Source organism: Primulina tabacum, chromosome 10 (genome assembly GCF_025594145.1).
Source record: "Primulina tabacum isolate GXHZ01 chromosome 10, ASM2559414v2, whole genome shotgun sequence".
Taxonomy (NCBI): domain Eukaryota; kingdom Viridiplantae; phylum Streptophyta; class Magnoliopsida; order Lamiales; family Gesneriaceae; genus Primulina; species Primulina tabacum.
The window spans coordinates 40,024,133-40,039,123 of record NC_134559.1 but is presented as its reverse complement, the minus strand read 5'-3'; the positions used below and the strand labels follow the sequence as shown (position 1 = coordinate 40,039,123).

The following is a 14,991-nucleotide window of genomic DNA, read 5'->3' as shown; positions in this document are numbered from 1 at the left end:
CGGCTCACGACAACAAACATCTCTAAATGTTCCCAGAAAATAGGAAAAAACAGAAGAAGAAATAGCGAATGTAAAGCTTTTATATGCCTGGGATAAAGTGAACCGAAATCGAATTTCGAACTTCCTAAGCGGATTTCTCGAGGAAACGGAAGTTAACAGAAGCGGAAAATCGCAAATTAGAGGGCCTTAGAGAAGGAATTCGGCTAAAATCTCGCCAGCTCATTGCGGAGTAATGAGTCTCGTTCGTTTGCCCGTTTACAATCAAATTAGGCTACAATTTTGTCCAAATCCGGCAGTGTCCGACCTACGTTGATTTCACATGTCTTATCTTGTCCCGATCGAGATTCAGATTATTTGAGCCGAAAATCGTCTGTCAACAAGTAATCAAAAATAGAAAAACACGAAAAGGGGTGCAACACGAGGAGTTCCCTGGGGGTCACCTATCCTAGTACTGGTCTCGCCCAAGCACGCTAAACTTCGGAGTTCTGATGGGATCCGGTGCATTAGTGCTGGTATGATCGCACCCCACATTGAGTGCGATTTTTATTCTTATATGCCTTACGTACGTGTGGAGCGGGCGGAGATGGACAACACGCGGCACTGCTCCCGCCCAATCAGAACCATGAAGTTGAGCATTCTGGCGCGATGGCAGAGCTAGGATGGGTGACCTCCCTGGGAAGACCTCTTGTCGCGACCGTTTACATAAATTATGGATAAAACATTCGAAATAATTGTTTTTAATGAATTAACCGTCTCCGGAGTAATCTGCGTCATACCCTTCCGCACAGAACCGGCTCACGACAACAAAAATTGCTAAATGTTCCCAGAAAATAGGAAAAAATAAGAAGAAGAAAATAGCGAATGTAAAGCTTTTCTTATGCATGGGTTGCGATAAAGTGGAACCGAAATCAAATTTCGAACTTCCTCAGCGGATTTCTCGAGGAAACGGAAGGTTAACAGAAGTGGAAAATCGCAAATTAGAGGGTCTTAGAGAAGGAATTTGGTTAAAATATCGCAAGCTCATTGCGGAGTAATGAGTCTCGTTCGTTTGCCCGTTTACAATCAAATTAGGCTACAATTTTGTCCGAATCCTGCAGTGCCCGAGCTACGTTGATTTCACATGTCTTATCAGGTCCCGATCGAGATTCATATGATTTGAGCCGAAAATCGTCTGTCAACAAGTAATCAAAAATAGAAAAACACGAAAAAGGGTGCAACACGAGAACTTCCCAGGGGGTCACCCACCCTAGAACTGCTCTCGTTCAAGCACGCTTAACTTCGTTGTTCTGATGGGATCCGGTGCATTAATGCTGGTATGATCGCACCCGACATTGAGTGGGATGTTTATTCTTATATCCCTCGAGTACGTGTGGAGCGGGCGGCGATGGACAACACGCGGCACTGCTCTCGCCCAATCAGAACCATGAAGTTAAGCGTTCTGGCGCAATGGCAGAGCTAGGATGGGTGACCTCCCTGGGAAGACCTCGTGTCGCGACCGTTTACATAAATTATGGATAAAAAATTCGAAATATTGTTTTTAATGAGTTACCCGTCTCCGGAGTAATCTGGGTCATACCCTTCCGCACAGACCGGCTCACGACAACAAAAATCGCTAAATGTTCCCAGAAAATAGGAAAAAAATAAAAAGAAGAAAAAAGCGAATGTAAAGCTTTTATTATGCCTGGGATACGATAAAGTGGAACCGAAATTGAATTTCGAACTTCCTAAGCGGATTTCTCGAGGAAACGGAAGTTAACAGAAGCGGAAAATCGCAAATTAGAGGGCCTTAGAGAAGGAATTCGGCTAAAATCTCGTCAGCTCATTGCGGAGGAATGAGTCTCATTCGTTTGCCCGTTTACAATTAAATTAGGCTACAATTTTGTCCAAATCCGGCAGTGTCCGACCTACGTTGATTTCACATGTCTTATCTTGTCCCGATCGAGATTCAGATTATTTGAGCCGAAAATCGTATGTCAACAAGTAATCAAAAATAGAAAAACACGAAATTGGTGCAACACGAGGAGTTCCCTGAGGGTCACCTATCATAGTACTGCTCTCGCCCAAGCACGCTTAACTTTGGAGTTCTGATGGGATCCGGTGAATTAGTGCTGGTATGATCGCACCCGACATTGAGTGGATGTTTATTCTTATATCCCAAGAGTACGTGTGGAGAAAGCGACGATGGACAACACGAGGCACTGCTCTCGCCTAATCAGAACCATGAAGTTTAGCGTTCTAGTGCGATGGGAAAGCTAGGATGGGTAACCTCCCTTGGAAGTACTCGTGTCACGACCGTTTACGTAAATTATGGATAAAACAGTCGAAATAATTGTTTTTAATGAGTTAAACGTCTCCGGAGTAATCTACGTAATACCCTTCTGCATAGAACCGGCTCACGACAACAAAAATCGCTAAGTATTCCAAGAAAACAGAAAAAAAAAATAGAATAAGAAAATAGCGAATGTAAAGCTATTATTATGCCTGGGATAAAATAAAATGGAACCGGAATAAATTTTGGACTTCCAAAGCGGATTTCTCGAGGAAATGAAAGCTTAACAGAAGCGAAAAATCACAAATTAGAGGGTTTTAGAGAAGAAATTCGGCTAAAATCTCGCCAGCTCATTGCAGAGTAAAAAGTCTCGTTCGTTTGCCTGTTTACAATCAAATTAGGCTACAATTTTGTCCAAATCCGGCAATGTTCGAGCTAAGTTGATTTCACATGTCTTATCTGGTCCTGATCGAGATTCAAGTGATTTGAGCCGAAAATCATATGTCAACAAGTAATCAAAAATAGAAAAACACGAAAAGGGGTGCAACACGAGGACTTCCCAGGGGTCAACCATCCTAGTACTGCTCTCGCCCAAGCACGCTTAACTTCGGAGTTCTGATGGGATCCGGTTCATTAGTGCTGGTATGATCGCACCAGACATTGAGTTGAATGTTCATTCTTATATCCCTTGAGTACGTGTGGAACGGGCGGCGATGGACAACACGCGGCACTGCTCTCGCCCAATCAGAACCATGAAGTTAAGTGTTCTGGCGCGATGGCAGAGCTATGATGGGTGACCTGCCGTGGAAGTCCTCGGGTCGTGACCGTTTACGTAAATTATGGAAAAAACAGTCGACATAATTGTTTTTAATTAGTTAACTGTCTCCGGAGTAATCTGGGTAATACTCTTCGGCACAGAACCGGCTCACGACAACAAAAATCGCTTAATGTTCCCAGAAAATAGGAAAAAAATAAGAAGAAGAAAATAGCGAATGTAAAGCTTTTCTTATGCATGGGTTGCGATAAAGTGGAACCGAAATCGAATTTCGAACTTGCTAAGCGGATTTCTCGAGGAAACGGAAGGTTAACAGAAGTGGAAAATCGCAAATTAGAGGGTCTTAGAGAAGGAATTTTGTTAAAATCTCCCAAGCTCATTGCGGAGTAATGAGTCTCATTCGTTTGCCCGTTTACATTCAAATTAGGCTACAATTTTGTCCGAATCCGGCAGTGCCCGAGCTACGTTGATTTCACATGTCTTATCAAGTCCCGATCGAGATTCAGATGATTTGAGCCGAAAATCGTCTGTCAACAAGTAATCAAAATATAAAAACACGAAAAGGGGTGCAACACGAGGAGTTCCCTGGGGGTCACCTATCCTAGTACTGCTCTCGCCCAAGCACGCTTAACTTTGGAGTTCTGATGGGATCCGGTGAATTAGTGCTGGTATGATCGCACCCGACATTGAGTGGATGTTTATTCTTATATCCCAAGAGTACGTGTGGAGAAAGCGACGATGGACAACACGAGGCACTGCTCTCGCCTAATCAAAACCATGAAGTTTAGCGTTCTAGTGCGATGGGAGAGCTAGGATAGGTAACCTCCCTGGGAAGTACTCGTGTCACGACCGTTTACGTAAATTATGGATAAAACAGTCGAAATAATTGTTTTTAATGAGTTAAACGTCTCCGGAGTAATCTACGTAATACCCTTCTGCATAAAACCGGCTCACGACAAAAAAAATCACTAAGTATTCCCAGAAAACAGAAAAAAAAATAAGAAGAAAAAAATAGCGAATGTAAAGCTATTATTATGCCTCGGATAAAATAAAATGGAACCGGAATAAATTTTGGACTTCCTAAGCGGATTTCTCGAGGAAATGAAAGCTTAACAGAAGCGGAAAATCGCAAATTAGAGGGTTTAGAGAAGAAATTCGGCTAAAATCTCGCCAGCTCATTGCGGAGTAAAAAGTCTCGTTCGTTTGCCCGTTTACAATCAAATTAGGCTACAATTTTGTCCAAATCCGGCAATGCTCGAGCTACGTTGATTTCACATGTCTTATCTGGTCCTGAACGAGATTCAAGTGATTTGAGCCGAAAACATATGTCAACAAGTAATCAAAAATAGAAAAACACGAAAAAGGTGCAACACGAGGACTTCCCAGGGGTCAACCATCCTAGTACTGCTCTCGCCCAAGCACGCTTAAGTTCGGAGTTCTGATGGGATCCGGTGCATTAGTGCTGGTATGATCGCACCAGACATTGAGTTGAATGTTCATTCTTATATCCCTCGAGTACGGGTGGAACGGGCGGCGATGGACAACACGCGGCACTGCTCTCGCCCAATCAGAACCATGAAGTTAAGTGTTCTGGCGCGATGGCAGAGCTATGATGGGTGACCTCCCGTGGAAGTCCTCGGGTCGTGACCGTTTACGTAAATTATGGAAAAAACAGTCGACATAATTGTTTTTAATTAGTTAACTGTCTCCGGAGTAATCTGGGTAATACTCTTCGGCACAGAACCGGCTCACGACAACAAAAATCGCTTAATGTTCCCAGAAAATAGGAAAAAAATAAGAAGAAGAAAATAGCGAATGTAAAGCTTTTCTTATGCATGGGTTGCGATAAAGTGGAACCGAAATCGAATTTCGAACTTGCTAAGCGGATTTCTCGAGGAAACGGAAGGTTAACAGAAGTGGAAAATCGCAAATTAGAGGGTCTTAGAGAAGGAATTTGGTTAAAATCTCCCAAGCTCATTGCGGAGTAATGAGTCTCATTCGTTTGCCCGTTTACAATCAAATTAGGCTACATTTTTGTCCGAATCCGGCAGTGCCCGAGCTACGTTGATTTCACATGTCTTATCAGGTCCCGATCGAGATTCAGATGATTTGAGCCGAAAATCGTCTGTCAACAAGTAATCAAAAATAGAAAAACACGAAAAGGGGTGCAACACGAGGAGTTCCCTGGGGGTCACCTATCCTAGTACTGCTCTCGCCCAAGCACGCTTAACTTTGGAGTTCTGATGGGATCCGGTGAATTAGTGCTGGTATGATCGCACCCGACATTGAGTGGATGTTTATTCTTATATCCCAAGAGTACGTGTGGAGAAAGCGACGATGGACAACACGAGGCACTGCTCTCGCCTAATCAGAACCATGAAGTTTAGCGTTCTAGTGCGATGGGAGAGCTAGGATGGGTAACCTCCCTGGGAAGTACTCGTGTCACGACCGTTTACGTAAATTATGGATAAAACAGTCAAAATAATTGTTTTTAATGAGTTAAACGTCTCCGGAGTAATCTACGTAATACCCTTCTGCATAGAACCGGCTCACGTAAAAAGAAGAAAATAGCGAATGTAAAGCAATTATTATGTTTGGGATACAATAAAATGGAACCGGAATCGAATTTCAAACTTTCTAAGCGGATTTATCAAGGAAACGAAAGCTTAACAGAAGCGGTAAATCGCAAATTAGAGGGTCTTAGAGAAGGAATTCGGCTAAAATCTCGTCAGCTCATTGCGTAGTAATGAGTCTCGTCCGTTTGCCCGTTTACAATCAAATTAGCCTACAATTTTGTCCAAATCCGGCAGTGCCCGAGCTACGTTGATTTCACATGTCTTATCTGGTCCCGATCGAGATTCAGATTATTTGAGTCAAAAGTCATCTGTCAACAAGTAATCAAAAATAGAAAAACACGAAAAGGGGTGCAACATGAGGACTTTCCATGGGGTCACCCATCTTAGTACTGGTCTCGCCCAAGCACGCTTAACTTCGGAGTTCTGATGGGATTCGGTGCATTAGTGCTGGTATGATCGCACCCCACATTGAGTGTGATTTTTATTCTTATATGCCTCGCGTACGTATGAAGCGGGCGACGATGGACAACACGCAGCACTGCTCTCGCCCAATCAAAACCATGAAGTTAAGCGTCTGGCGCGATGGTAGAGCTAGGATGGGTGACCTCCCTGTGAAGACCTCGTGTCGCGACCGTTTACGCAAATTATGGATAAAACATTTCGAAATAATTGTTTTTAATGAGTTAACCGTCTCCGGAGTAATCTGGGTCATACCCTTCCGCACAGAACCGGCTCACGACAACAAAAATCGCTAAATGTTCCCAGAAAATAGGAAAAAAATAAGAAGAAGAAAATAGCGAATGTAAAACTTTTATTATACCTGGGATACGATAAAGTGGAACCGAAATCGAATTTCGAACTTCCTAAACGGATTTTTCGAGGAAACGAAAGCTTAACAGAAGCGGAAAATCGCAAATTAGAGGGTTTTAGAGAAGGAATTCGGCTAAAATCTCGCCAGCTCATTGCGGAGTAATGAGTCTCGTTCGTTTGCCCGTTTACAATCAAATTAGGCTACAATTATGTCCAAATCCGGCAATGTCCGACCTACGTTGATTTCACATGTCTTATCTGGTCCCGATCGAGATTCAGATTATTTGAGCCGAAAATCGTCTGTCAACATGTAATCAAAAATAGAAAAACACGAAAAGGGGTGCAACATGAGGACTTCCCTGGGGGTCACCTATCCTAGCACTGCTCTCGCCCAAGCACGCTTAACTTCGGAGTTCTGATGGTATCCGGTGAATTAGTGCTGGTATGATCGCACCCGACATTGAGTGGGATGTTTATTCTTATATCATTCGATTATGTGTGGAGCGGGCGGCGATGGAAGAGCAAGGATGGGTGACCGCCCTTGGAAGTCCTCGTGTCGCGACCGTTTACGTAAATTATGGATAAAACAGTCGACATAATTGTTTTTAATGAGTTAACCGTCTCCGGAGTAATCTGGGTCATACCATTCGGCACAGAACCGGCTCACGACAACAAAAATCGATAAATGTTCTTAGAAAATAGGAAAAAAATAAGAAGAAGAAAATAGCGAATGTAAAGCTTTTATTATGCCTGGGATACAATAAAGTGGAACTGAAATCGAATTTCGAACTTCCTAAGCGGATTTCTCGAGGAAACGGAAGCTTAACAGAAGCGGAAAATCGCAAATTAGAGGGTCTTAAAGAAGGAATTTGGCTAAAATCTCGCAAGCTCATTGCGGAGTAATGAGTCTCGTTCGTTTGCAAGTTTACAATCAAATTAGTCTACAATTTTGTCCAAATCCGGCAGTGTCCGAGCTACGTTGATTTCACATGTTTTATCTATTCCTGATCGAGATTCAGAGGATTTGAGCCGAAAATTGTCTGTCATTAAGTAATCAAAAATAGAAAAATACGAAAAGGGGTACAACACGAGGACTTCTCAGGGGGTCACCCATCTTATCACTGCTCTCGCCCAAGCACGCTTAACTTCGGAGTTCTGATGGGATCCCGTGCATTAGTGCTTGTATGATCGCACCCGATATTGAGTTGGATGTTTAATCTTATATCCTTCGAGTATTTGTGGAGCGGGCAGCGATGGACAACACGCGGCACTGCTCTCGCCCAATCAGAACCATGAAGTTAAGCGTTCTGGCGCGATGGCAGAGCTAGGATGGGTGACCTCCCTGGGAAATCCTCGTGTCGCGACCGTTTACGTAAATTATGGATAAAACATTCAAAATAATTGTTTTTAATGAGTTAATCGTCTCTGGAGTAATCTGGGTCATACCCTTCCGCACAGAACCGGCTCACGACAACAAAAATCTCTAAATGTTCCCAGAAAATAGGAAAAAAATAAGAAGAAGAAAATAGCGAATGTAAAGCTTTTATTATGCCTGGGATACGATAAAGTGGAACCGAAATTGAATTTCGAACTTACTAAGCGGATTACTCGAGGAAACGGAAGCTTAACAGAAGCGGAAAATCGCAAATTAGAGGGTTTTAGAGAAGGAATTCGAAGCCAGCTCATTGCGGAGTAATGAGTCTCGTTCGTTTGCCCGTTTACAATCAAATTAGGCTACATTTTTGTCCAAATCCAGCCGTGCCCGAGCTACGTTTATTTCACATCTATTATCTGGTCCCGATCGAGATTCAGATGATTTGAGCCGAAAATCGTCTGTGAACAGGTAATCAAGAATAGAAAAAGACGAAAAGGGGTGCAACACGAGGACTTTCCAGGTGGTCACCCATCCTAGTACTGCTCTCGTCCAAGCACGCTTAGCTTCGGAGTTCTGATGGGATCCGGTGCATTTGTGCTGGTATGATCGCACCCGACATTGATTGGATGTTTATTCTTATATCACAATAGCACGTGTGGAGAAGGCGACGATGGACAACACGCGGCACTGCTCTCGCCCAATCAGAACCATGAAGTTAAGCGTTCTGGCGCGATGGCAGAGCTAGGATAGGTAACCTCCCTGGGAAGTACTCGTGTCACGACCGTTTACGTAAATTATGGATAAAGCAGTCGAAATAATTGTTTTTAATGAGCAAGCCGTATCCGGAGTAATGAGTAAGCCGTATCCGGAGTAAGTATTCCCAGAAAATGGAAAAAAAAAGAAGAAGAAAATAGCGAATGTAAAACTATTATTATGCCTGTGATAAGATAAAATGGAACCGGAATAAAATTTCGGACTTCCTAATCGGATTTCTCGAGGAAACGGAAGCTTAACAGAAGCGAAAATCGCAAATTAGAGGGTTTTAGAGAAGAAATTCGGCTGAAATCTCGCAAGCTCATTGCGGAGTAATGATTCTCGTTCGTTTGGCAACAATTTTGTCCAAATCCGGCAGTGCCCGAGCTACGTTGATTTCACATGTCTCATCTGGTCCCGATCGAGATTCAGATGATTTGAGCCGAAAATCGTCTGTCAACAAGTAATCAAAAATAGAAAAACACGAAAAGGGGTGCAACACGAGGACTTCCCAAGGGGTCGGTTACCCATCCTAGTACTGCTCTCGCCCATGCACGCTTAACTTCGGAGTTCTGATGGGATCCAGTGCATTAGTGCTGGTATGATCGCACTTGATATTGAGTGGGATGTTTATTCTTATATCCTTCGAGTATGTGTGGAGCGGGCGGCGATGGACAACACGCGGCACTGCTCTCGTCCAATCAGAACCATGAAGTTAAGCGTTCTGGCACGATGGCAGAGCTAGGATGGGTGACCTCCCTTGGAAGTCCTCGTGTCGCTACCGTTTACGTAAATTACGGATAAAATAGTCGACATAATTGTTTTTAATGAGTTAACCGTCTCCGTAGTAATCTGGGTCATACCATTCGGCACAGAACCGGCTCACGACAACAAAAATCGATAAATGTTCCCAGAAAATAGGAAAAAAATAAGAAGAAGAAAATAGCGAATGTAATGCTTTTATTATGCCTGAGATACGATAAAGTGGAACCGAAATCGAATTTCGAACTTCCTAAGCGGATTTCTCGAGGAAACGGAAGCTTAACAGAAGCGGAAAATCGCAAATTAGAGGGTCATAAAGAAGGAATTTGGCTAAAATCTCGCAAGCTCATTACGGAGTAATGAGTCTCGTTCGTTTTCCCGTTTAAAATCAAATTAGTCTACAATTTTGTCCAAATCTGGCAGTGCCTGAGCTACGTTGATTTCACATGTTTTATCTATTCCTGATCAAGATTCAGATGATTTGAGCCGAAAATCGTCTGTCATCAAGTAATCAAAAATAGAAAAATACGAAAAGGGGTACAACACGAGGACTTCTCAGGGGGTCACCCATCCTAGCACTGCTCTCGCCCAAACACGCTTAACTTCGGAGTTCTGATGGGATCTTGTGCATTAGTGCTGGTATGATCGCACCCGATATTGAGTTGGATGTTTATTCTTATATCCTTCGAGTATGTGTGGAGCGGGCGGCGATGGACAACACGCGGCACTGCTCTCTCCCAATCAGAACCATGAAGTTAAGCGTTCTGGCGCGATGGCAGAGCTAGGATGGATGACCTCCCTGGGAAGTCCTCGTGTCGCGACCCTTTACGTAAATTATGGATAAAACATTCAAAATAATTGTTTTTAACGAGTTGATTGTCTTTGGAGTAATCTGGGTCATACCCTTCCGCACAGAACCGGCTCACGACAATAAAAATCGCTAAATGTTCCCAAAAAATAGGAAAAAAATAAGAAGAAGAAAATAGCGAATGTAAAGCTTTTATTATGCCTGGGATACGATAAAGTGGAACCGAAATTGAATTTCGAACTTACTAAGCGGATTACTCGAGGAAACGGAAGCTTAACAGAAGCGGAAAATCGCAAATTAGAGGGTCTTAGAGAAGGAATTCGGCTAAAATCTAGCCAGCTCATTGCGGAGTAATGAGTCTCGTTCAGTTTGCCCGTTACCAATCAAATTAGGCTACAATTTTGTCCAAATCCGGCAGTGCCCGAGCTACGTTGATTTCTCATGTCTTATCTGGTCCCGATCGAGATTCAGATGATTTGAGCCGAAAATCGTCTGTCAACAAGTAATCAAAAATAGAAAAACACGAAAATTGGTGCAACACGAGGACTTCCCAGGTGGTCACCCATCCTTGTACTGCTCTCGTCCAAGAACGCTTAGCTTCGGAGTTCTGATGGGATCCGGTGCATTAGTGCTGGTATGATCGCACCCGACATTGAGTGGATGTTTATTCTTATATCTCAAGAGTACGTGTGGAAAAGGCGACAATGGACAACACGCGGCACTGCTCTCGTCCAATCAGAACCATGAAGGTAAGCGTTCTGGCGCGATGGCCGAGCTAGGATGGGTAACCTCCCTGGGAAGTACTCGTGTCACGACCGTTTACGTAAATTATGGATAAAACAGTCGAAATAATTGTTTTAAATGAGTTATCCGTCTCCGGAGTAATCTGCGTCATACCCTTCCGCACAGAACCGGCTCACGACAACAAAAATCGATAAATGTACTCAGAAAATAGAAAAAAAAATAAGAAGAAGGAAATAGCGAATGTAAACGGATTTCTCGAGGAAACGGAAGCTCAACAGAAGCGGAAAATCGCAAATTAGAGGGTCTTAGAGAAGGAATTCGGGTAAAATCTCACCAGCTCATTGCGTAATAACGAGTCTCGTTCGTTTGCCCGTTTACAATCAAATTAGCCTACAATTTTGTCTAAATCCGGCAGTGGCCGAGCTACGTTGATTTCAGTCGAAATAATTTTTTTTAATGTGTTAACCATCTCTGGGGTAATCTGCGTCATACCCTTCCGCACAGAACCGGCTCACGACAACAAAAATCGATAATTGTTCCTAGAAAATAGAAAAAAAATAAGAAGAAGGAAATAACGAATGTAAAGCTATTATTATGCCTGGGATACGATAAAATGGATCCGGAATCGAATTTCGAACTTCCTAAGCGGATTTCTCGAGGAAACGAAAGCTTAACAGAAGCGGTAAATAGCAAATTAGATGGTCTTAGAGAAGGAATTCGGCTAAAATCTCGTCAGCTCATTGCGTAGTTATGAGTCTCGTCCGTTTGCCCGTTTACAATCAAATTAGCCTACAATTTTGTCCAGATCCGGCAGTGCCCGAGCCACGTTGATTTCACATGTCTTATCTGGTCCCGATCGAGATTCAGATGATTTGAGCCAAAATCGTCTGTCAAAAAGTAATCAAAAATAGAAAAACACGAAAAAGGGTGCAACACGGGGACTTCCCATGGGGTCACCCATCCTAGTACTTCTCTCACCCAAGCACACTTAACTTCAGAATTCTGATGGGATCCAGTGCATTAGTGCTGGTAGGATCGCACATGACATCGAGTGGGATGTTTATTATTATATCCTTCGAGTACGTGTGGAGCGGACGGCGATGGACAAAACAGTCGAAATAATTGTGTTTAATGAGTTAACCGTCTCCGGAGTGATCTACGTAATACCCTTCCGCACAGAACCGGCTCACGACAAAAAAAATCGCTAAATGTTCCAGAAAATAGAAATAAAAAATAAGAAGAATCAAATAGCGAATGTAAAGCTATTATTATGCTGGGATACGATAAAATGGAACCGGAATCGAATTTCGGACTTCCTAAACGGATTTCTCGAAGAAACGAAAGCTTAATAGAAGCGGAAAATCGCAAATTAGAGGGTCTTAGAGAAGAAATTCGGCTAAAATCTCGCCAGCTCATTGCGGAGTAATGAGTCTCGTTCGCTTGCCCGTTCACAATCAAATTAGCCTACAATTTTGTCCAACTCCGGCAGTGCCCGAGCCATGTTGATTTCGCATGTCTTATCTGGTCCCGATCGAGATTCAAATGATTTGAGCCGAAAATCGTCTGTCAACAAGTAATCAAAAATAGAAAAACACGAAAAGGGGTGCAACACGAGGACTTCTCAGATGGTCACCCATCCTAGTACTGCACTCGCCCAAGCACTCTAAACTTCAGAGTTCTAATGGGATCCGGTGCATTAGTGCTGGTATGATCGCACCTGAAATTGAGTGGGATGTTTTTTCTTATATCCTTCGAGTACGTGTGGAGCGGACGGCGATGGACAACACGCGGCACTGTTCTCGCCCAATCAGAACCATGAAGTTAAGCATTCTGACGCGATGGCATAGCTAGAATGGGTGACCTCCTTGGGCAGTCCTCGTGTCGCGACCGTTTACGTAAATTATGGCTAAATAGTAGAAATAATTATTTTTAATGAGTTAACCGTCTCCAGAGTAATCTACGTTATACCCTTCCGCAGAGAACAGGCTCACGACAACAAAAATTGTTAAATGCTCCCAGAAAATGGGAAAAAACAAAACAAGAAGAAAATAACGAATGTAAAGCTATTATTATGCCTGGGATACGATAAAATGGAACCGGAATCGAATTTCGGACTTCCTAAACGGATTTCTCGAGAAAACAGAAGCTTAACAGAAGCGGAAAATCGCAAATTAGAGGGTCTTAGAGAAAGAATTCGGCTAAAATCTCGCCAGCTCATTGCGGAGTGATGAGTCTTGTTCGTTTGCCCGTTTACAATCAAATTAGCCTACAATTTTGTCCAAATCCGGCAGTGCCCGAGCTACGTTGATTTCACATGTCTTATCTGGTCCCGATCGAGATTCAGATGATTTGAGCCTAAAATCGTCTGTCAACAAGTAATCAAAAATACAAAAACACGAAAAGGGGTGCAACACGAGGACTTTCCAGGGGGTCACCCATCCTAGTACTGCTCTCTCCCAAGCACGCTTAACTTCGGAATTATGGTGGGATCCGGTGCATTAGTGCTGGTATGATCGCTCATGATATTGAGTGGGATGTTTATTCTTATATCCCTTAAGTACGTGTGGAGCGGGCGGCGATGGACAACACGCGGCGCTGCTCTCGCCCAATAAGAACCATGAAGTTAAGCGTTCTGGCGCGATGGCAGTTCTAGGATGGGTGACCTCCCTGAGAAGACCTCTTGATGCGACCGTTTACGTAAATTATGGATAAAACAGTCGAAATAATTGTTTTTTATGAGTTATCCGTCTCCGGAGTAATCTGCGTCATACCCTTCCGCACAGAACCGGCTCACGACAACAAAAATCGATAAATGTACTCAAAAAATAGAAAAAAAAATAAGAAGAAGGAAATAGCGAATGTAAAGCTATTATTATGCTTGGGATACGATAAAATGGAATTAGAATCGAATTTCGTACTTCCTAAACGGATTTCTCGAGGAAACGAAAGCTCAACAGAAGCGGAAAATCGCAAATAGAGGGTCTTAGAGAAGGAATTCGGCTAAAATCTCACCAGCTCATTGCGTAGTAATGAGTCTCGTTCGTTTGCCCGTTTACAATCAAATTAGCCTACAATTTTGTCCAAATCCGGCAGTGCCCGAGCTATGTTGATTTCAGTCGAAATAATTTTTTTTAATGAGTTAACCGTCTCTGGGGTAATCTGTGTCATACCCTTCCGCACAGAACCGGCTCACGACAACAAAAATCGATAAATGTTCCCAGAAAATAGATTAAAAATAAGAATAAGGAAATAACGAATGTAAAGCAATTATTATGCCTGGGATACGATAAAATGGCACCGGAATCGAATTTCGAACTTCCTAAGCGGATTTCTCGATGAAACAAAAGTTTAGCAAGAGCGGTAAATCGCAAATTAGAGGGTCTTAGAGAAGAAATTCGGCTAAAATCTCGTCAGCTCATTGCGTAACAATGAGTATCGTCCGTTTGCCCGTTTACATTCAAATTAGCCTACAATTTTGTCCAAATTTGGCAGTGCCTGAGCTACTTTCATTTCACATGTCTTATCTGGTCCCGATCGAGATTCATATGATTTGAGCCGAAAATCATCTGTCAACAAGTAATCAAAAATAGAAAAACACGAAAAGGGTTGCAACACGAGGACTTCCCAGGGGGTCACCCATCCTAGTACTGCTCTCGCCCAGGCACGCTCTTAACTTCGGAGTTCTGATTGAATCCGGTGCATTAGTGCTGGTATGATAGCACCCGACATTGAGTGGATGTTTATTCTTATATATCTCGAGTACGTGTGGAGCGGGCGGCGATGGACAACAGGCGGCACTGCTCTCGCCCAATAATAACCATGAAGTTAAGCGTTCTGGCGCGATGGCAGAGGTAGGATGGGTGACCTCCCTGGGAAGACCTCGTGTCGCGACCGTTTACGTAAATTATGGATAAAACAGTCGAAATAATTGTTTTTAATGAGTTAACCGTCTCCGGTGTAATCTGCGTCATACCCTTCCGCACAGAACCGGCTCACGACAACAAAAATCGATAAATGTTCCCAGAAAATAGAAAAAAAAATAAGAAGAAGGAAATAACGAATGTAAAGCTATTATTATTCTTGGGATACGATAAAATGTAACCAGAATCGAATTTCGAA

General features: G+C 43.0%; 17 non-coding genes and 1 pseudogene across 17 annotated transcripts; all 18 read right to left on the bottom strand.

Moving 5' to 3' along the window:
• Positions 1–407: 407 nt before the first annotated feature.
• LOC142515856 (5S ribosomal RNA) lies at positions 408–526 on the bottom strand. The gene has a single exon (XR_012811677.1). It is a non-coding gene; the product is annotated as a 5S ribosomal RNA (ribosomal RNA).
• A 682-nt stretch (positions 527–1,208) lies between these two features.
• LOC142509949 (5S ribosomal RNA) lies at positions 1,209–1,327 on the bottom strand. Its single transcript, XR_012808094.1, has one exon. It is a non-coding gene; the product is annotated as a 5S ribosomal RNA (ribosomal RNA).
• A 679-nt stretch (positions 1,328–2,006) lies between these two features.
• Positions 2,007–2,125, bottom strand: LOC142507216 (5S ribosomal RNA). The gene has a single exon (XR_012805478.1). It is a non-coding gene; the product is annotated as a 5S ribosomal RNA (ribosomal RNA).
• A 682-nt stretch (positions 2,126–2,807) lies between these two features.
• Positions 2,808–2,925, bottom strand: LOC142516263 (5S ribosomal RNA). Its single transcript, XR_012812066.1, has one exon. It is a non-coding gene; the product is annotated as a 5S ribosomal RNA (ribosomal RNA).
• A 682-nt stretch (positions 2,926–3,607) lies between these two features.
• Positions 3,608–3,726, bottom strand: LOC142515319 (5S ribosomal RNA). The gene has a single exon (XR_012811172.1). It is a non-coding gene; the product is annotated as a 5S ribosomal RNA (ribosomal RNA).
• Positions 3,727–4,405: 679 nt separating this feature from the next.
• Positions 4,406–4,523, bottom strand: LOC142517178 (5S ribosomal RNA). The gene has a single exon (XR_012812938.1). It is a non-coding gene; the product is annotated as a 5S ribosomal RNA (ribosomal RNA).
• Positions 4,524–5,206: 683 nt separating this feature from the next.
• Positions 5,207–5,325, bottom strand: LOC142515317 (5S ribosomal RNA). Its single transcript, XR_012811169.1, has one exon. It is a non-coding gene; the product is annotated as a 5S ribosomal RNA (ribosomal RNA).
• A 640-nt stretch (positions 5,326–5,965) lies between these two features.
• Positions 5,966–6,084, bottom strand: LOC142506426 (5S ribosomal RNA). The gene has a single exon (XR_012804720.1). It is a non-coding gene; the product is annotated as a 5S ribosomal RNA (ribosomal RNA).
• Positions 6,085–6,767: 683 nt separating this feature from the next.
• Positions 6,768–6,886, bottom strand: LOC142509524 (5S ribosomal RNA). Its single transcript, XR_012807694.1, has one exon. It is a non-coding gene; the product is annotated as a 5S ribosomal RNA (ribosomal RNA).
• Positions 6,887–7,507: 621 nt separating this feature from the next.
• LOC142509240 (5S ribosomal RNA) lies at positions 7,508–7,626 on the bottom strand. The gene has a single exon (XR_012807424.1). It is a non-coding gene; the product is annotated as a 5S ribosomal RNA (ribosomal RNA).
• A 674-nt stretch (positions 7,627–8,300) lies between these two features.
• Positions 8,301–8,419, bottom strand: LOC142513636 (5S ribosomal RNA). The gene has a single exon (XR_012809572.1). It is a non-coding gene; the product is annotated as a 5S ribosomal RNA (ribosomal RNA).
• Positions 8,420–9,048: 629 nt separating this feature from the next.
• LOC142508116 (5S ribosomal RNA) lies at positions 9,049–9,171 on the bottom strand. Its single transcript, XR_012806345.1, has one exon. It is a non-coding gene; the product is annotated as a 5S ribosomal RNA (ribosomal RNA).
• Positions 9,172–9,854: 683 nt separating this feature from the next.
• LOC142506904 (5S ribosomal RNA) lies at positions 9,855–9,973 on the bottom strand. Its single transcript, XR_012805177.1, has one exon. It is a non-coding gene; the product is annotated as a 5S ribosomal RNA (ribosomal RNA).
• A 684-nt stretch (positions 9,974–10,657) lies between these two features.
• Positions 10,658–10,776, bottom strand: LOC142516792 (5S ribosomal RNA). The gene has a single exon (XR_012812567.1). It is a non-coding gene; the product is annotated as a 5S ribosomal RNA (ribosomal RNA).
• A 1,020-nt stretch (positions 10,777–11,796) lies between these two features.
• Positions 11,797–11,915, bottom strand: LOC142508998 (5S ribosomal RNA). The gene has a single exon (XR_012807191.1). It is a non-coding gene; the product is annotated as a 5S ribosomal RNA (ribosomal RNA).
• A 557-nt stretch (positions 11,916–12,472) lies between these two features.
• Positions 12,473–12,591, bottom strand: LOC142516023 (5S ribosomal RNA). The gene has a single exon (XR_012811839.1). It is a non-coding gene; the product is annotated as a 5S ribosomal RNA (ribosomal RNA).
• Positions 12,592–13,274: 683 nt separating this feature from the next.
• On the bottom strand, positions 13,275–13,393 carry LOC142511639 (5S ribosomal RNA; annotated as a pseudogene).
• Positions 13,394–14,475: 1,082 nt separating this feature from the next.
• On the bottom strand, positions 14,476–14,596 carry LOC142508171 (5S ribosomal RNA). Its single transcript, XR_012806399.1, has one exon. It is a non-coding gene; the product is annotated as a 5S ribosomal RNA (ribosomal RNA).
• Between the last annotated feature and the right edge of the window lie 395 nt (positions 14,597–14,991).